A 21344-nucleotide genomic window follows, 5' to 3' on the forward strand; every position below is an offset into this window, starting at 1 on the left:
CAGTTTGATCACCTTGACTCTCTCAGCCTTTCTCCCTGGGCCTGCCTCCAAACTTAGTAGTGTTCAATCCCCCAAGCACGGACCTTCAGCCACATCTATCTTTCAGTCCCAGACCCAAGTAATGTAATGTGATGCAATGTGCTGATTTATTCTTTTATTTGGTAATAAGCCCATGGCCCATCCCCATTACCTTATCAGCAGATGTGTACTACTAACCAGTTTCCCAAAGGTGCTGAGTCATCCTCACGGCCACCAGGTACCACCTGATCCAAAGCATTCATTTTTCTAGGTAGCTGATTGCACAAAACTACAGGGCAAAGCCAACTGTCCTATGAAAGTACTGGACACACAGCTTTGGCCCCCATCAGCACCATGTTTTCACCTCTGGCTATAAACAATGGCCTCTGGGGAAGGACTTCCACCTCCAGCCAAGATAGAGGAACAAGGACCAGATTGACTCTCCTGGGTGAAACAACCAAAGAATGGACAAAGTATTCAAAACATTGAGTTTCAAACAATGAATACGGGATAACAAAGGCCAACAATCCCTGAGAGGGGACAAAGAAGATGAGTCCTACAGTGGCACCAGCTTACTGCTGTGGCAGAGTCCATAGTGAGTGAGAACAAGGCAGAGTTTGGAGGGCTACCAATCAAGGAGACAAGGATAAGAGTCTGGAGAGGTCGGGGGAATCTAAGGTTGCCAGAGAAATACAGGATTCCTAAACTTAAATTTCAGATAAACAATGAAGAATTTTTTAGTATAAATAGGTACAATGATGGCAGGCATATAAAGAAGCAGAGAAATAGAACCTATAATGAGAAAAACAATCAATCAATGGAATTGATTCAGAATATAGAAGAGGGGCGCCTGGGTGGCTCAGGTGGCTGAGCGTCCAACTTCGTCTCAGGTCATGATCTCACAGTTCGTGAGTTCCAGCCCTACATGGCCTTCTCTGCTGTCAGTGCAGAGCCCGCTTCGGATCCACTGTCCCCCTCTTTTTCTGCCCTTCCTCCTCTTGTGCTGTCTCTCTCTCTCTCTCTCTCTCTCTCTCAAAAACAAAAACATTAAACAAAAGAATTTAAAAAGAAAATTAAACCAATTATAATTATATTGTTATAAGGTCAGCCACTGTGGAAAACACTATGGAGTTTCCTCAAAAACATTTTTAAAAAGAATTACCATATGATCCAGTAATTCCACTATTGGGTATTTACGCAAAGAATACAAAAACAGTAATTTGAAGGGATTACTAAGTTTTTTAAATTTTTTTTAATGTTTATTTATTTTTGAGAGAGAGAGAGAGAGAGAAAGCAGAGGAGGGGCAGAGAGAGAGGGAGACCCAGAATCCGAAGTGGGCTCCAGGCTCTGAGCTGTCATCAGAGCCCAATGCAGGGCTCAAACTCACGAACTGTGAGATCATGACCTGAGCCAAAGTCAGACGCTTAACCGACTGAGCCACCCAGGCATCCCTGTACCCCATGTTAATTGCAGCATTAATTATAATAGACAAGATATGGAAGCAATCCAAGTGTCCATCCATAAGACTTAATCCATAGGATCAAGGATATGTGGTATATATTGGAATATAATGGAATGGTAGTCATAAAAAAGAATGAAATCTTGCCATTTACAACAATGTGGATGGACCTAGAGGGTATAATGCTAAGTAGAATAAGTCAGTCAGAGAAAGGCAAATATCATACGATTTCACTCATAAAATGCATTTAAGAAACAAAACAAATGAACAAATAAATCAAAACAAGAGACGACAAACCAAAAATCCAGTCACTTAAATACAGAGAACTAGTGGTTGCCAGAGGGGAGGTAGGTGAGGAGGATGTGAGAAATAGACAAAGGGGAACAAAAGTACACTTATCTTGATGAGCACTGAGAAATGTTGAATTGTTGAATCATTATATTGTACACCTGAAACTAATATAACACTGTGTGATAATTATACTTTAATTAAAAAAATAATAAATATATATAAGGAGAGCTAAGTGAGATAGGGAAGGATATAAATAAAATTTCTAGAGATGAAACTTGACTATATGAGAAAATACATTGAATAAGATTAAAAGGAAGATTATACATTAAAGAAAAGATTGGTGAACTTAAAGACAGCAATAGAAATTATCCAAAATGAAACAATGACAGAAATTAATCAAATCACTCAAATAATCAATCAAACAAAAAGATAGAACATAAGTTAAGTTGTGAAACGATTGCAAATATCTTATTATACATGTAAATGGATTCCTTAAAGAAGAACAGAGAGGAATCAAAAAATTATTTGAATAAAACATGGTGGAAATTCTTTTCGAATTTGATGAAATTATAAACCCGAGAGGCTCAGTGACTTGAACCATAAGAAACGTGAAGAAAACTATACTACAGTACATCATAATTCAACTGCTTAAAACAGGTGATAAGGAGAAAAGTTTTTAAGCAGCCAGAGAAAAAGGATACATTATGAACAGAGGAACAAAGATAAAAATGATTACAAATGTCCCTTTGGAAATGGTAATTACATAGTAAATATATAAGATGAGTCTTCATGTTATTTACACCTCTTTAAATGGTAATTGACTATTTAGATTAAGATGATTTTTCATGTTATTTAAATCTCTTTAAATGGTAATTGACTATTTATATAAAAACAGTAACAATATACGGTGGGGTTTATAATATGTACAAAACTAAAATGCATGAAAACAATAGCATGAGGGCTGAAAAGGGAAAAACGGAAGGCATCCTGCTCGAAGATTTTTTAAATGTTTATTTTTGAGAAAGAGAGAGAGTGCACAAGCAGGGGAGGGGCAGAGAGAGAGGGAGACACAGAATCTGAAGCAGGCTCCAGGTTCAAAGCTGTCAGCACAGAACCCAACACAGGGCCTGAACTCACGAACCGCAAGATCGTGACCTGAGCCAAAGTCGGACACTTAACCGACTGAGCCACCCAGACATCCCTCTTGTTAGATTTTTTTGCTGTATATGAAGTGATATACTATCACTTACAAGATAGACTTTATTTAATTAAAATGTACATGACAAACCCTAAAGCAAGCACTAAAATAATATTTTCAAAAAGGTTCATGGCTAATAAATCAACAAAAGATAAAACTGAATCATAAAAAGTTCAATTCACTGAAAGGAAAGCAGAAAACCACAGGTAAGTTTACACATAAAAGGATGCGAAAAGATATACCACGAAAACGTAATTAAAAAAAAAAAAGCTGGAGTGGTTATATTAATACCAGACACAACAGATTTTAAGACAAGAAATAGCGATGGTATTTCACAATGATAAAGGGGTTAGCTCATCAAGAACACATGACAGTCCTAAATGTTTATTCACGTAACAGAGCTTTACAAAACAAAACAAAACAAAACAAAACAAAACAAAACAAAACAAAAAAAGGCTGCAGGGAAAAATGAACAAAACCACATGTCGTTGCAGATTTCAATACTTACGTCTCAATAATTGGTAAAACAATTAGACAAAAAAATCAGTAAGTATACGGAAGATGTGAACATTATCCACTGGTTTTTGCCTAGCTTGACATTTATAGAATTCTACTGGAAAACATAGAGTATTCATTCTTTTGAAATGCACCTGTGATATGTACCAAGATAGACCATATTCTGAATCATAAAACAAGTCCCAATAAATAAATTTTAAATATTCAAGTCATACAAAGCATGTTCTCTGTCATAATGCAATTACTAGTTAGAAAAAATACATAATAGAAAGATATCTGGAAAATCCCCAAATATTTTCAAACTAGCATAACACTTTCCTAAATATGCCATGGGTCAAAGAAAAAAGGAAAATTAGAAGAAATTAGAAAACAAATTAGAAAGTATTAGAAAAGTATTAGTATTAGAAAGTATTCTGTACTGCAAGATAATGAAACTATAACAAAATTTGTGGATACCACTTGACAAATACTTATGGAGAAAATCACCACAGTAAAATCCTCCATTAGAAAAGAGCAAATAATAACTCTAAATAATAATCTCTAAATAATAACTTCAGTCTTCACCTTAAGAAACTAGAAAAAGTAGAGCAAATAAAATACAAAGTAATTACAAGAAAGGAAGTAATAGATTATTAGTGGAAATCAGTGAAATAGAAAACAGAAAAACAATAGAGAAACTCTAAAAAACCAAAAGCTGGTTCTTTGACAAGACTTAAAAAAAAAAAAAAAGGCAAAAAGAATCTCTAGCCAGATTGGGAGAGAAAAAAGAAAACACTACAAACATCAGGAATGAAGGAAGTTTCCTTGTTACAGAAATTAAAGATATTAAATGCATAATAAGAGAATCTTATAAACAATGTTATGCCAATAATTTCAACAACTTAGATAAAATAATCAAATTTTTGAAAGATACAAACCACTAAAGCTCATTTATAAAGAGATAGATAAAAACCTGAGTATCATTTATGTTCTAAAAAATTTAAATATATAGTCAACAACCTTCCTACAAAGAAAACCCCAGGACAAGATGGCTTTACTGTTGAATTCTGCCAAATGTTTCAGAAAGAAAAATTACCAAGCACTCACAAACTCTTCCAGAAAATTAAAGAGGAGAAGATAGAAGGGGATATTTCCTGATTCATTTTATGAAATCCTATTACTCTAATACAAAAACCAAACAGGAAGCTTATAAGAAAACTATAGACCAATAACTCTCATGAACATAGATACGAAAACTCTAAACACAATTTTAGTAAACCGAATCAAAGAATATATAAAAAGAATAATACACCATGATCAAGTAGGATTTATTCTAGGAATGCAAGGTTGGTTTGACATTCAGAAATCATTCAATGTAATTCGCCACAGATTTAGAAAGTGAAACTGTATCATCACTTCAAAAGACACAGAAAAAGCATTTGCTGAAATCAAACATCATTTCCTGATAACAATTCTCAGCAAACTAGAAGTAGAAAGGAATTTTCTCAATATAAACAATTGTAACCGAATATTATGAAAACCTAAATGCCAACAAATTGGACAACTTAGGGGAAATGGATAAATTCCTAGAAACGTAAACTACCAAAACTGAATCAGGAAGAAATAGAAAATTTGAAGAGACCAATCACCAGCAATGAAATTGACTCAGTAATCAAAAACCTCCCAAAAAACACAAGTCCAGGACCAGACAGCTTCACTGGCAAATTCTACCAAACATTTAAAGAAGAGTTAATACCTATTCTTCTCAAACTATTCCAAAAAACACAAGAGGAAGGAATCATCCTGATACCAAAACCAGATCAAGACACCACAAAACAAAAGAAGTACAGGCCAATATCTCTCATGAATATAGATGCAAAAATCCTCAACAAAATATTAGCAAACTGAATCCAACAATATATTTAAAAAATCATGCACCACAATCAAATGGAATTTATTCCCAGGATGCAAGCGTAGTTTAATATTTGCAAAACAATCAACATGCTATGTCACATCAACAAGAGAAAGGATAAACACCATATGATCATTTCAATAGATACAGAAAAAGCATTTGACAACGCGCAACATGCATGATGCCATCTGATACTTCCAGGAACAGTACGATGAAGCAAAACCAGACTCCGCCACTTTGGCAAGAATCATGGCCATATACACCACCGAAACACTTCCATGTTCCTGTCCCCTGCATTTTCCAAGTCAAATTTAAATCAAGAGATGAACATGGGATCTAGTATCATTTTGCCTATTCTTGTCAAATGTATAACTTCTGCATCTGGGGTGACAGGTTCTACAAATAATCATTATGTTTGAATCTCGAGTGTAATTCTGGGCTGTTCAGGAATGAAGCATCAAGTTCTCAAATTCTAAACCCTCTGGAATGTGAAAATTGAAGGGAGGGGTAAGGATGAGGAAATACTGATACAGAATGCCAATGGGGCCCAAATTACCAGTGAGTGAGGTCAATGAACATTTCAGAAATCACTCACAGGGTGCGCCCTCTCTTGTGCTCCACCCCTTTAGGCAGTGGAGGCCATGCCCTGCCTCAAGGCCTCCTCCGGCCCCCTCCCAGATGCTTGTCCTGCATGTTTTTGGGTGTGCTAAACGTTTTCGCACTGCTGCTTGGTGTCCCTCAGTACCAGTGACTTAATGGGCCAGGAGAAGCTTCTGGACACCTTTATCTCACAGGCTACACGTTCCAGTCCAGGTTACCAGAACACTTGCCTTGGCATTTGTGACCCAAGCCAGCTACTAATAAAGTAACTTTGCTTTCCCATTGTTACTGCTCTCTGCGTGTATATATCCCTCAACGATCTTCTGGGGAGGGGACCTGGCCGGCCAAGGTAGACGGTCCTTGCACCTTTGGCTATCATTCATGTCGTGGTGCCCCCAGTTGCTATCTTGACTCCTAAAATACAGTTCATTCTTCACAGTTTTCAAAGTGCTGTCCCATTGTTTTCATCTTGTTTATCCTTACGATAACCCTGTGTGGTAGGCGGGGCATGTATTATTATTCTCAAATTACACATGAGAAAACCAGTTAGAGTCCCATGGCTATGAAGGGGTCCTAATCCAAAGTTAGCCCAATGTACCAGACTGCCGCTCTCTGCTCTAACCAAAGGAATGGCAAGATGTAAGCTGTTTCTCCCAACACGCCAGGATGTAGGCAGAAGCACTGCAGATTCGTAAGAGAGCTGGCCTCTGGCACCTTCTTTCCCTTCAGAAAACAAAGCTTTATTCATGGACCCAGTCCTATCTCCATTCCCAGTGTGGTAATCAACTTATTGCTCTCCAAATCCATAGGGGTTTTAAGCTCCTATTTTTATTAATTCATTCATTCCATGATTTTTTTTTTTTTTGAGCCCCGTGGGAATATAGGCATAAACAGAACAAAGTACCCTTTGCCAGAGTTTACATTCTAGAATGGGGACAAAGACAAGAGGCAAATAAATATATAAGATGAGAAAAAGTGGCAAGTGTTGTGAAGAAAAGAACACAGGGAAAGGAAATAGCTGCTCTTTCATGTCAAGAGATAAGGAAGGTCTCTCGGATAAGGTGTCTCTGAGCAGAGATCTGAGTGAAGGAAGACAGCCAGGTGACTCTTGGAGGGCGGAATGTTTCATGGAAAGGGAACAGAAGTCGAGAAAAGAGCCTTCTTAGTGGCTTCGGGTACAGCAAGGAGGTTCGTACACCTGAAGTGGAAAGACTAGCTTAAGTTAGTATCTAGCACTGTCCCTTTGCAATGTAATCAACTTGGTTGCAACTAAAGCAAGTGTTTTTTAAAGAAGGAATAGTACCAATTTCGGTAAATTTCTCCTTACTCCGATGTCCGACATTTTTAGTATCTGTTTTATAGCCTTCGGTACATAGTGCTTTGTCTTATAATTGTCTGTGTGTGAGTCTCATCTCTCCTACAGATGGCAAACTTTTGGGGGGATAAAAGGGCGTAGGCGGGGAGATTAGATCTTATTCAATTTTATTTCTCAGGGCACATCTGGGGAGACAGGAGGTGCTCAAAAATATTGATTGAAAACAGAGGTAGACATAGATTAGGAGTTAGAATAAAGTGGAGTTAAATATGTCACCCTGCAAACCTTACCCCCAGTCTGTTCCATTTCAACCAACTCCACTCTTCCAATTACTTGAGCCAAAAATCTTGAGGCCACCCTTGACTCCTTTCGTATTCCATATCCAGCCCAACAGCCGATGAGGAAATCCCATTAGCCACCTTAAAGAATTCCCATAACCCACCTCCTTTCCACATATGCCACTACCATTCTAGGTCGATCCTGGAATAAAACAATAATCTCCTAACCAGACGTCCTTTTGTCCACCTTGTCCCATTTATCTATGAAAATGTAAGTCAGACCACGTAACTCTTTTGCCCAGCACCCTCCAGGGAGTTCCCACCTCACTCATGATAACATTGAAAACGGATGCGTGGTCTCCAGGGTCCTGCAGAGCTGATCCCGGGCTATCCTGGACCTCACGTCCAGCGCACTCCCCCCTCCAGTCACGCTGGCCTCCTGGCTGCTCCTCAAGCACACTAAGTATGCTTCTTCTTCAGACATTTAACTACTTAATTCAATAATGGTAGGAATCTGCGCTGGGTTGGGGAAAGAGAAGTGGAAGACTGTATCTCCCATTATTTTCCACGCGCTAACATCTGAAATCTGAACGCATTTCACAAGCAAATGGTGAGTCATAGCTTAACTGGCTGGGGTTTTTTCTTAGAGTGACACAGTAAAATCCGTAGAATCAGTACAGTAGAATCAGCAGGCTCTTCAATTTGATGATATACTGTAATAATGGTAACCACTTATAAACAGCACTTATCAAATGTCAGACGATATGGTATTTTTGTCACTCATTACTTCCTGTTTCTCACGAATCCCCCATCTACAGGTAAGACGTTAAATAACTGCCTAAGGCCATTCATGGAGTAAATACTAACTCACTTTAGATTCGGACTCTATAGACGGCTCTCTCTAAGCTACACAACCTCTGAAGGAAAAAAAAAAGAGATTTCAAATCCACTCCAGGATCTGAGCAAAGTTCACATCCTTTCTGGGTCTCAGTCTTCTCCTGTGGAAATCAGGGGAGCTGGATTAGATGTTTTCTAAGGCAGTGATTCCCAAAAGCCAGTCCATGGACCGACTGCTTTAGAATTGCTTGGGAAGGTTGTAGAATATAGGTTTGTGAGCTCTGTCTTAAGAGATTTTTCTTCGGTAGGTCTGAAACTGTGCCCAGGAACCTACATTTTTTTTTTTTTTTTAATTTCCCAAGTGATTCTGCTATGCAGCCACGCTTGGAAACCATGCTTCCAGGTCCCTTCCAGCCTGGACACATGATCATTCTCTGGGGCCATTCCAAAGTCCAGGGACATCCACATTCACAGTCCCACTGGGCTTGCATTCCTGGCTATCATGAATCTCTAGTCACTGGGCCATGAGTGTAACAAGAACTTCTGTTTCTCGGAACATCTAAAGTAAACCAGAAATGGGGAAAGAGGGTCGCATGGGGTGAGTCATGATATTGTTGCAAATAACTTCCCCACCAAGGCACTGCTTGTCCTGGGAACAGCAACCAGAGAGTTTTAACACAGCTGCCTTAGCTGCAGCTGCCTGTATGAAGCATGTTGGTATTTCCCGGGCTTAGGAACCCTATCTATTTTGTGTTCCAATTATGCCTATATAGGTACTTTCCATATTTAACAAAGAAAGGGAGAGAAAAACCGAGAGACAGAGAGAGAGAGAGATCCCAGCTAGGATACTCTATTTGGTGTCCAAGGAGGGCCAGTTGCCTGGCTGAGGCTCTTTGCTCCCCTTAATTACTGGGCTAAGGCTTTGATCCTCAAAGTGGTCTCCCAGGACCGGCAGCCCCCAACACTATCTGAGAACTTGTTAGAAACAGAAGTTCTCTGACATGTCATTTGCCAATACCTTCCCCAATTCCATTGTGGGGGGAGGGGTGAAATGGGTGATGGGCATTAAGGAGGGCACTTTTGGGGATGAGCACTGGGTGTCATATGTAAGAGATGAGTCACTGGGTTCTACTCCTGAAGCCAAGACTACACTGCCTGTTAACTAACTTGAATTTTTAAAAAAATTGGGGGGCGCCTGGGTGGCTCAGTCGGTTAAGCGTCCGACTTCAGCTCAGGTCACATTTTGTGGGTTCGAGCCCCGCGTGGGGCTCTGCGCTGACAGCTCGGAGCCCGGAGCCTGCTTCAGGTTCTGTGTCTCCCTCGCTCTCTGCCCCTCCCCCACTCGGGTTCTGTCTCTCTCTCAAAAATACATAAACATTGAAAAAATTGCTTTGATAAATAAATAAATAATAAAATAAATTTTTAAAGAAAGAAAAGAAATGCAAATTCTCAGTCCCCACCCTAGACCTACTGAATCCCTCTGAAGGCGGAGCCCAGCCAACCAGGTTTTCACCAGCCCTCCAGGTGACTCTGCTGCTGCTCAGGTTTGATACCTGAAGAACCGGGGGATGAAAACGAGGCTGCAATTTGTCCACATAAAAAAAGAAAATTCTAAATGTGTCAGTGCGCCCCTCCTCCTCATCCCCTCCAGTGCTTCCCTCGCACGGAAGGGTGTAAGCCAACCACGTGTGGACAGCTGTGGCAACACCATGTCGAGAACTGGAAGGCCTCCCTGAGCCGCGGCACACGTGGCCCTGAACCTGGACCAGTACAGGACTCTGGGACAGAAAGAGTTCTGGAATGACACGTGACACGTTTATTTCTGCTTTAGGAGCAGTGGAGGAGTGGGAAGTAAACCTGTCCTTCGGGAGTCAGCTGCTCTATTAGCAAATCCTACCGCTCGTAGGGATGGGGTTTCAGAGTAGTAGGGGTCCAGAGCCGATGGCCAAGAAAGAATTCTTGAGATGTCTTTGGTGCAAAAAGGTGACTTTATTAAAGCACAGGGACAGGACCCGTGGGCAGGAAGTGCTGCACTGGGCTTGTAAAGAGTGACTGCTTATGTACTATGGAGTTGGGGGAGGGAAAGGCCAAAGGGAAGCCTCCAGAAGGACTTTCATCTGCTAAACAGGACTCATAGGATGCCACAGCCTTGCTAGGGTCAAGCTAAGGTTGTTTTCCCTCTAGGAAGCCATTGACATTAAGACCGTAGGGCGTTCCTGGAGAAATGTTATACTTTGTATTTGCCTCAGGTATTTGTCAATGGGCTGCAGGTCACACGGAAATTTAATTTTACCTGCCATTTTCTTCTTGCCTTTGTCCCCACAACACTATGGAGGGTGATGTTGGGGCTCCAGGAAACTGAGTCTACAGGTTTCTGGAGATCAGTGTATTGATAAAATTGCCTTTTTCTTATAATTTACTAAGACATTTGTAACCTGAAGGAGACTCATGTCCCGCATGATTGTGATCTCTATCACAGTTAACCATTTGTTTTCCTTCCTTTCCTTTGTTCTTGGGTGGCCAGGAAAGCCTGAGGAACGTCACACAGATCCCACTTGGGCGGGGGAGGGGCGTGTGTTGGCTTGTGCTTTGCCCTCAGCTTGCCTTATCGTCCCTCATCACTACGTCCCGCAAATTTCTTGAGTCCAGCTGTCTCTCTCCTTCTCCACTCCTCCCATGCAGGGCCCAGCCTCTGCCACCTCACATCTGAATGACTATAATGCCTTCTAGCTCTTCCTCCGGTTCCTCTACCAGTCCTTCTCCACACAGCAGCCCAAGCGAGCTTCCTAGAATCTTATTCTGACATGAATCTTCTAACAGCTGTCCAGTCTTCCTGGGATAGTGTGGCCCATGACGTCTGCGGGATCGGGCCCAGCCTACCTCTCCGGCCTCACCTTGGGCTTTCTGCACATCTCTGCTGGCTCTCATCCTGACTTCGTAAGTGCACAAAGTACCTTCCAGCCTCAGGGTCTCCCTGCATGTCATGTTCCGTGTACCTGGAATGTTCTTCCCCTCCCCTCCCTTACCTGCTGACTCCTGCTCATCCTCCAGCTCTTAGAGAATTCCTCCGAGCCTTTGGGGAAATTAGGAATTTCTGTTACATCCTCTTACAGTGCGCTGCTTTCCTTCTTAGCACTTTTCACACTTGTAAAACAAATAATTGTTTGTTTCAATACAAATAATTGTTTCATTTTGGTCTCTCCACTAACTATTCAGTGTCATATGGCCACAGATCTTGTCTATCTTTCTCTCTGTTGTTTGCCTCATTTCTAGTAGGGTGTCTGGGTATTAACTGAGTGTTCAATAAATATCTGTTGAAAAGGTGATAAAAGAAGAGTTTTCTGTTGTTCCTAATTAGGAGGCTTAAAAACAAAGACCTGGGAAGTCAGGAAAGGGTAGCCCTGACTAATGACACTTAACCAGGCAGCAGACATATAAGACTTCTTTGTAATTCTGGGGCATTACATATCTGTTGCAACCCATCTTTTTGTTCATGTATTTATTTAACAAATATATTTACTTAACATTAATGTTAATTTATTTAATGCTTATGAATTTATCTAACAAATCAGTTCCTGCTGTGAAGATACAGTGGTGAACAGGACAGATAAAATGACTTAGCCCACGGATCCTACATTCTGGTAGAGGAGAAAGACAAGAGGCAATAGATTTTCGATTCTCAAATAGGCAATCAAATTGTCTGACAATAGCTATTATGAATTGTTACTATTTCAGATAGTATGACAAAACTACGGAAAACTCTAAAATATGATAGGGGGATAAAAGAGATGCGTGGGGGGTTCTTTTAGGTAACAACCTTCACCAGAGATTTTCTAGTTCACTCATGCTTGTTTACCTCCTTAGTGAAACTGTAAGCAATTTTGAGAATAGTAATCATGTCAGATTCTTCCTTTTCCTGCTGGGCAGCTGCCAACACATGGTACCCATTAGATGCTCAATACACATTTGGCAAATAAATAAGTAAGCAAAAGGGTAGAAGGCAGGTGGATGGATGGATGAACCCAAGGCTGGATGAATGGAGAGTTCACCATGTGTTGAACTCTTGAGGGCAGGTTCTGTAATTGATTCATTTCTCTAGGATTGTTTCATTTCTCAGCAATCACCAAAGGACACCAAGTTTCAGGGATGTTCTTTGAAGGGCTTTGTGGGCATTTGCATGAGAGGAAGAGAAGCTTTAGCATGAATTGTAGTCAATGGACACTGGATAAAGGTCCAAGAAGCTGCACTAAGGAGGGGTCCCCAAGCTTTGGTGAGGGAAAGAGCTGGGAGTCTCACTCTATGCCTTGATGAAGATCTCCAGCTCAATGCCAGAGCAAGGCTCTGAGCCAGAGATATTACAAAGCTTCTTGAGACAATTGGAGTGGGTCTTGAGGTCTTGATGTTGGAACCAAAGATAATAAGGATGAGGATAGGGAATTCAGAGATGAGAGCCAGAAAAGCAGCCAGTAGGCGAAGTTTCTTGGTGAATCAATATTCCCAGGGGCCTCAGAGAAAGGGCAGAGGAAAAAAGACAAGCTGATCTTGGATGGCCTTCCTCATCCTAGTGGGTCTTTGGAACCAGGATAAGCCTTGGCCCAGGGCAACCAACGTGGCACTTTTCAGCGGTACCAGTGCGGTTTTCCTAGTGAATATGCCTATTTTTGGTAAACTCCTGTGGAAGGGACCCCAGCCAATAGCAAAGACTCAGAGTGCCAAATCCTAAATGTCAGGCCCCTGTGCTTTTCCCCAAGCCCACTTCATTTTTTTTTTTTTATCAGATCCCATCCATCCATCTCTGAACTCCACATTATGAAAGATCAGGAAGCATGGAAAGGCGGAGGACAGCAAGGGACAGCGAGGGACCCAGAGACCCAGCAGCAAAGAAGGGTGTCCTGATTTTGCTTGCTGAGTTGTTCTCGGTGGTTCTTGACACTTCCACTACCCACCAATCTCCTGGACAGAGAAGCCAATTCACTTTCCAGTTTCCCAGAGTGGAAAACTACCAGTGTCGGCCACCGCATGCCCAGGCAGAGCTCGATCTGTCCTGAGCTCTGGTAGGGCCTGGCAGGCAGGCAGAGGAGAAGCAGGCAGCTGCCACCAGGCTCCAGCTTCCCAAGAATTATTTTCATACTATGCTGCCAAGGTTGAGAGCCTGAAAGGGCAGCTTGTTCCGTGATGTTTACCATCTCCCTGCTAGTTCCAGACCACAAGCTTACCCATCAATGAGTGTCCTATATGCAGCTTCCAGGAAAACACACGCATGGCACACGTGAGTCCTGAAGCATGGAGAGCTGATACCTGGGCCTCTCTGGGTACAAGGAAGACCAGACTGACCAGGAGGGGGGACACTGGGGTCAACCAGGGGACCCAAGACAGTCTCTGGTCTAAAAGAACATCTGCAATCATAAACTTTAGAGCCAAGAAGGGGCTTCAGAAAACCAACCCCTCCAATGGCTCCATATCAAATATTAGTTAGAACCTCTGAGCCCCCAAAAGGTGAAATGACTTAGTCAAGGATGCACAGCTGACGAGGACTGAAATTCCTGCACAGGACTGAGACTCGTGTCTCCTGATCCCTGGTTCCTCTTTCTTCAACCACAGGCTACCATGATCAAGTTCTTCCAATTCCAGAAAGGACAAGGTGGTCCCATTAGAGAAGCTGTCACTTGGGTCCCTGTTCCCCCAAGCTCCACATTGGCTGCTACTCCAGACTGGTTCATTATTCAGGTAAATATCTATACAGCAGGATGCTACTAGAGGCCAACGAAGATTATTTGGGTTCCTCTAGGCACATAGGGTGATTCTGCCAACACCCCTTTTGCCCAAGTTGAGATTCCCCTTGGGATTAGCCCTTTAGAATTGCAGCCTTCCTGGAAGCCCAAAATACTTTCCAGAAACAATTATTGCAGAGCTCTGGAAGAGGAGTCCCCAGGCTGTACTGGATTCCAGGGTATCAAAGTGAGGGTCAGTCAAGATACATTCTTCTTCCTGGCTGCCAAAGTCAGTGAAGGTTTCATAGTAGAATAGTATGTCCTTCCTTCCAATAAGAAGGTGAGTTGAAGGGATGCCTGGGTGACTCAGTCGGTTAAACATCCGACTTCAGCTCAGGTCATGATCTCACGGCTTGTGAGTTTGAGCCCCACGTCGGGCTCTGTGCTGACAGCTTGGATGGAACCTGGAGCCTGCTTTGGATTCTGTGTCTCCCTCTCTCTCTACCCTCCCCCACTTGCATGCTGTCTCTCTCTCTCCCTTTCAAAAATAAATAATAAACATTTTTTTTTAATTAAAAAAAAATGAAGGTGAGTTGAAGAGACAGCAGGTCAGGAACTGAGAAGAAAACTGGGGCCATGGTCTGGAAGCTTAAAACTGGATTCTGCCACTTCCAAATCATGGGACTTCAAGACAAGTTAGTAAAGCTCTCTGAACCTGAATTTCCTCATCTTTAACAGTATTGCCAAGAGGGCTGTTGTGGAGATTTAACATAATGAATACAAAGAATTTAGCATGCTTCATGAAATATAATAGGGCTCCAGATAGGACACTCAGAAGGAGGAAGAGAGAGGATTATTTGTTTTAAATGTTACATTCACTCTTTCTAAAGCAATGTGGAGGTTTTATGGTCTTGGGAAGGTTACTTAACTTTCAGCCTCTCAGCTTAATGGTAATAATAGTATTTGTTTATAAGAATGCTATCAGGAAGCATGAGTTAATATATATCAAGTACTTAGTGATGTTTAAAGCAGAATAATGCTTGGGGCGCCTGGGTGGCTCAGTCGGTTAAGTGTCCGACTTCGGCTCAGGTCCTGATTTTATGGTTTGTGAGTTCGAGCCCCACATCGGGCTCTGTGCTGATGGCTCAGAGCCTGGAGCCTGCTTCGGATTCTGTGTCCCCTTCTCTCTCTGCCCCTCCCCCAACTTGTGCTCTGTCTCTCAAAAATAAATAAATGTAAAAAAAAAAAATTTAAGGCAGAATAATGCTTAAAACCGGATAGATGTTATTTATAGATGTTATTTATATTTTAACTATTTTTACCCTGACTCATTCTAAAACAGAGATTGGAATTGGCTTCCCAAATGGTATAAAATAATTAATAAATGAATAAACGTATGTATGTTCAGGGGAAAGAGAATAGGGAAAAAAAGGATAAGCTAAAGAGCTAAGGTTGATATCCAAAAGATACTGCATGTGGGTCTATATACCTTTGCTGGTGATAGGCCTCACATTTGGCTCTGAGCTTCCCACTAGCCAATTCAAAAAGCAAGACACCATCAGTTAACATAATCTGGCAATAAGGTAAAAGTTAACTTTCTATTTCTGTTTCCAGGTGGGATGGAGTAGCTTACAGTAACCAGTGCTCCCCCCTGCATTTGAAAGATGCAGATAAAACTTATAAATCATCTATTTGAAAGCATCTGACTGCTCTGAGGTTTAAAAAAAAGTTAAAAACGGGCAAAACACCCAAATAGAAGTTTTTTTCTCCGAACAGATCGTTAGAACAGGGGACTAGAACTTCAAAGAAGGGAGAATCTGAGAGGGGATATACCTCCTGCAGCCCCTTTCAGCCGTTCCTCAGTTTGGAGCAGGGGCACGGGGCTGGCTCTGGGCTTTGCACAGGTAGAGAAGCTTCGCTATGGGGCAAAACCCCAGAGCTTCTGGAAGAGACAGGTGATCGCTGTAGCCAGCAGCATCTTTCTCACTCTGCACATTTGCCAAATGCATAGTTATCAATCACAGCTGAGCGAGTTTCTCAGTAAGAAAGCTACTACAGAGTCCTGAATATTGGTCTAACCTACTAAAAGCAAATAAATTAAAATTATAGCTTTCCAAAGGTGGACTTACCCACCCCCTCCCCTCTTCTCCCCATAGCCGGGGTTCCTCCTGTGCCAGGATGAATCATTTCTTGTTAGCTATGCTTGTATATATAGAGAAAATACACTTCATGGTTGGGCTTTTTTTTGAGAGAGACAGAGCACAAGCAGGGGAGGGGCAGAGAGAGAGAGAGGGAGACACAGAATCGGAAGCAGGCTCCAGGCTCTGAGCTGTCAGCACAGAGTCCGACGCGGGACTCGAACCCATGGACTGCGAGATCGTGACCTGAGCCGAAGTTGGACATGCAACCCACTGAGCCACCCAGGCGCCCCCAAAGGGTTGATATTCTTATGAACTCTTTCTCGGCTTCCTAACATCTTTGTGAGACCAAACCTCAAATGGCATAATTTAGATGCTTTTTTTGAAGAAAAATACAGAGAAGCCTGGGAGGCCCTTGACTCCCTTCCTTCTTGTCTTCTCCTTATTCTTCAGGCACTTATCAATTGTCTATATAAGCCAGGTACTGTCATAGGTATTGGCCATGAATACACAAGAGATCACTGCCACACAAAATAAGACAAAGACCAAAGTCATAAATGTCTGTGCAGCAGGGGGGAAAAGTTGCATATTTTTTAACAACTCATCACCTCCTACTTAAGCCCCCCCAAAAACCTCACTGTTTTGAATGTCTTAACTTTTACTTTACTTCACTGTGTATGTGTCCAAACCACGAAAAATTCTGGGAGGCCTATCTTGCCACATCCATGCTCTTCAGAGGCCTGCTGGCTAGGACCAAAAGCTAAGCCAACAATCACACTGTTCTCCTCAGAAAAATATACTGCCATGGATAAGCTCGCCTGGGCACAGGGCCCTGCGTCCCCTTGGAGTCAGGATGGCCAGAGTTCAGGGTTGTTAGAAGCCCCCACTTCCCAAAGGTAACTTGAGTCTCTCTTGGAGACCACAAGGGACCATAATGGTCACTAATGAACTCTTTTTCTCTTTCCTCCCCCACCGTCTGCTACATAGAAACCATTGTTTTATGGTATTTGGTTTATTTTATTTTTCTCTTCTTCCAAAAGGAACAAATCACAACCCTCAATATTTGCATATCACTTTCGAAAGCCCACTGACTTCTGTTATCTCATTTGGTCCCCCTATTGTAGCCACGTGAGGTGCAGAGGGCAGAGTTCATTTCCCCCCGTTGTGTCAGTGAGCAAAGTGAGATATGGAGCTTTACCTAAAGTCACAAAGCTAGATAGTGACAGAAGTGGAAAGAGGCTTGAGGTCTCTTTATTTCCATCACCAGGTCTCTTCACCAAACCACATTGGCATCACACGGTATGTCTGCACTCACTCTCCACGCTATAATGAGACCTCAGGGTCAAGAAGAACCACCGATTCGGACAGAGGACCCGGGAAGGCTTACTGCCTGTCTAATTTCTTGGAACATCTTCGTCTCAGATTTGCTGAAATATGATAGCAAAAGGACACCCTGCATCCTGGTTATGGGATGTAAAATCAATACGCAAAAAAAAACGGTTGCATTTCTATACGCTGATAATGAAGTATCAGAAAGAGAAATTTAAAAAAAATCCCGTTTTTATAATTGCATAAAAATAATAAAATACCCAGGAATTTTCCTCCTCCTTTCACCGAGGAGGTGAAAGACCTGCATATCGAAAAGCACAAAACATTAATACAAGAAACCAAAGAAGATACAAATAAATAGAAACCTATTCCATGCTGATGGATGAAAGAATCAATATTGTTAAAATGTCCATATTATCCAAAGAATCTACAGAGCCAAAGCAAGCTCGATCCAAATTCCAATGGCGTTTTTCTAATAATCCTAAACAAATGATAGAGATAGAACGAATAATCCTAAAATTGGTATGGAACCACAAAAAATTCTGAATAGCCAAACCAATCTTGAGAAAGAAGAACAAAGCTGGAGGCATCAGGTCCCCCAATTACTAGATATATGACAAAGCTATAGTAATTAAAACAGTATGGTATTGGCATACAAAATAGAGACCCTAGAAATAAATCTACACGTACATGGTCAGTTAATTTATGACAAAGGAGCCGAGAACACACAATGGGAAAAGGACTATCTCTTCAATAAATGGTGCTGGGAAAATGGGACAGCCACATGCAAAAGAATGAAACCTGACCACTATCTTATACCATGCACAAAAATTAATTCAAAATCAATTAAAGACATGAATGGGAGACCTGAAACCATAGAACTCCTAGAAGAAAACATAGGCAGTAAGCCTCCTGACATGGCTTTTGGCAATGATTTTTTGAATCTGACACCATAACCAAAAGCAACAAAAGAAAAACATAAAAAAGCGGGAATGCATCATACTAAAAAGCTTGTGCACAGCAAAGGAAACCACCAACAAATAAAAAGGCAACCCACTGAATGGGAGAAAATATTTGCAAATCATGTATCTGATAAGGGACTAATATCCAAAAGATATACAGAACTCCTACAACTCAATAGCACAAAACCAAATGGTCCAATTAAAAAATAGGCAGAAGATGCGAACAGGCATTTTCCAAAGCAGACATACAGGTGATCGGCAGGTACATGAAAAAAAAGGTTCAGCATCACTCATCATCAGGGCAAGGCACATCACAACGATGAGATATCGCCTCAAACCTCTTAAAATGGCTACTGTCAAAAAGGCAAGAGATAATAAGTGTCGGCAAGGCTGTGGAGAAAAAGAGATCCTTCTGCACTTAGGGAAGACAGTGTGGAGTCTCTACAAGACATTAAAAATAGAACTGCCATGTGACCCAGCAGTCCCACTTTTGGGTGTTCATCTGAAGAAAATGAAATACTAACTCAAAAAGATATGTGCACACACACACACACACACACACACACACACACACCCGTTTACTGCAGCATTATTTACAATAGGCAAGATACAGAAACAACCAAAGTGTCCACCAGTGGATGGATGGATAAGGAAATTGCGGTATATGTATACAGTGGAATATCGGTCATGAGAAAAAAGGAAATCCTGCCATTTGTGACAACGAATAAAACCTGAGGGCATTACACTAACTGAAATAAGTCAGACGGAGATCTCTCTTATATGTGAGATCTAAAAATATATATATAAGGGACGCTTGGGTGATTCAGTCCGTTAAGTGTCTGACTTTGGCTCAGGTCATGACCTCATGGCTCAAACGGGCTCTGTGTTGACACCTCGGAGCCTGGAACCTGCTTCGGATTCTGTGTCTCCCTCTCTCTCTGTCCCTCCCCCACTCACGCTCTGTCTCTCTCTCTCAAAAATGAAGAAAAACATTAAATTTTTTTTTTTTTTTAAAGCTCACAGATACAGAGAACAGACCGGTGGTTACCTGAGGCAGGGGGTAGAGGGTGGAAAAAATGGGTGAAGGCGATTTAAATTTATTAAAAAAGTAAAATAAGGAATCTAACTGTGGGGGGGGGGGGGAGGCAGTGGAAAGAACTCACAACCTGGGAGGAAGGACATGGCATCCCATTTTGTTATCACTGGGTGAGGACAAAGCCTTTGATCGGAAAGTACCTGTCACATACTGGGGATCCCAAAGTTAGGTGGCTCCTGTTTCTGGTACGACCCTAACCTCACTGTTGCCCTCATGACCCCTCAGTGACAACCATCTCCACACTCTTACTTTCCTATTTGTGCCTCTGAGCCTTTTCTTAGCTCAAATGCTCTCCTTTCCTCTTTCCACCTAGCCTGGCAAATTCCTCCATGTCTGGCCCACATTCATACCTTCAGTATTTCAACCACTCAGACCCTGGGGAGCTGACCTGGTTGGGTAGTACGTGAGCATCCAGTGTGTCTGACAATCCAGGAGCACAGAGGTCAAGAGCACGCTTGCTGGTCAAGAGCGCCTCTTAGCTCTGCCACTTAGCTAGCTCTGCAACCTTGAGTGAGTTACCTAAGGTTTCTGGGCCTCAGTTTCTCCTGTGAAGCTGGAAAGACAATACTACCTACTTCATAAGATTACTGCAAAGATTAAATTTGCTGACGCCCACTTCGAATGGCACCAGGAATATATTAAGTGCTGGTTGAGTGTTAGTTGGTATTCCCCTTTGAACTCTGCATTCTCTTTTTCCCTATTTGGCACAACAGAGGGTGTTTAAGGGGCAGATGAGCTTCGGTTGTCCCCAGAGAAAGATCCTTTTACTGGCAGGAAGGATACCAAAGGCCACCCTCAGGCTAGACTCGACAAACATATAAGCAAGAAAGAGCCAATCTGGGCAGCATCAGGCATTGCTTGCTTAAGAGAAATTCAAGCAGGGAGGTCCCTTCGCAGCCTTTTTATCTCCCTCTGAGGGCCCTGCTCAGTCTGAATAAAGCAAAGAAGCAATCTCTCTCTGTCTCTGTCTCTGTCTCTGTCTCTCTCTCTCTCTCTCTCTCTCTCTCACACACACACACACACACACACACACACACACACACACACACACAGAGCCCTAGCATCTCGGGTCTGGTTTCAGAAATCTGAAACCAGTGCCACATTCTCATTAGATGAAGCCCCACAAACCTTCTCACACATCTCTGGGGACATGAAGGATGAGAGCCCAGGATTTTCCAATTTGGAAATGTGTGTGAGTAAAGTTACATGTATCAGCTTTGGCGGTAGACAAGGGGGTGAGGAGAAGGGGAGAACGCTGTGCAGAAGGGAACCAGGGTATCTCTGGAGCTTTGGTATCTTTGCGAGGCTGAGTCAGTACCAAAGGGCTTCTAGACCCTTGCTTACTGGGCATGCTAATGAGACCAAGTTTCCCAGAGCGAGCTCTGCATGATCCTCTGAGTCTTTTCTATTCCTTCGCCTCAGGCCATCCCTCAAACCCCAATTACCTGTCACCCCCTTAAATGCACACTGATGGTCACAGAAAAGTAGCCATCAGGCTGCCCAGCTATTACATGATTATTGGAGAAAGGTCATTTCCTCACTGGCTCCCTGAGGGGCTGAGTGGTTTTGGTGGAATGACCTTGGAGCTGGGAGACGGGAGTCGTGGGCTCCTGTTTTACCATTCGCTAGATGTGTGCTCGTGGACAAACCTCTCACTCCCTTTGACATCACTTCCTTTACCTGTAAAATGGGGAAGAGGGACTT

General features: G+C 42.2%; 1 protein-coding gene across 4 annotated transcripts in view; it reads right to left on the bottom strand.

Moving 5' to 3' along the window:
• Window positions 1-21344, bottom strand: part of DDR2 (discoidin domain receptor tyrosine kinase 2) — a 154151-nt gene that overhangs the window by 35051 nt on the left and 97756 nt on the right. The window lies entirely within an intron of this gene.

The sequence above is a fragment of the Panthera leo genome, chromosome F3 (genome assembly GCF_018350215.1).
Source record: "Panthera leo isolate Ple1 chromosome F3, P.leo_Ple1_pat1.1, whole genome shotgun sequence".
NCBI classification, from domain to species: Eukaryota; Metazoa; Chordata; class Mammalia; order Carnivora; family Felidae; genus Panthera; species Panthera leo.